Below are 461 nucleotides of genomic sequence, written 5' to 3'. Positions count from 1 at the left end.
AGCACAAAAAATTAAAGAATTAACCGTATAAAATGAAAAAATTTAATTTAAATAGAAAAATTTTTCATGTAAAAACACTTGGCGCTGCTAGATCTTTTATACAAATGATACATATCATTAGTTCTACTAAACAGCAAACGGGATTAATCATCAGTTTCATGGCCGATTAAGTAATTGGCATTGGTGAAACTGGCCCAAATGGTGATTCTTTACGTAAAGCACACACGCTTAGCGCTTTTTTACCTTTTTTTAAAAAGGTAAGTTTGTATATGATCATATATAGAATATAAATTTAACTTGGCGCCACAATTGTTTCATCAATACTCATTTCCTCAATTGCGAACACCTAGACATCCACTTCCTCGACGGCGAACATATAGAAAACACCTAGACACCCACTTCTTCGACGGCAAACACCTAGACACCCATTTCCTCAATAGAGAACACCTAGACACCCATTT

This window comes from Trachymyrmex cornetzi, unplaced genomic scaffold (assembly GCF_001594075.2).
Source record: "Trachymyrmex cornetzi isolate Tcor2-1 unplaced genomic scaffold, Tcor1.1 scaffold1269, whole genome shotgun sequence".
NCBI lineage: Eukaryota > Metazoa > Arthropoda > Insecta > Hymenoptera > Formicidae > Trachymyrmex > Trachymyrmex cornetzi.
This window is presented reverse-complemented; position numbering follows the sequence as displayed.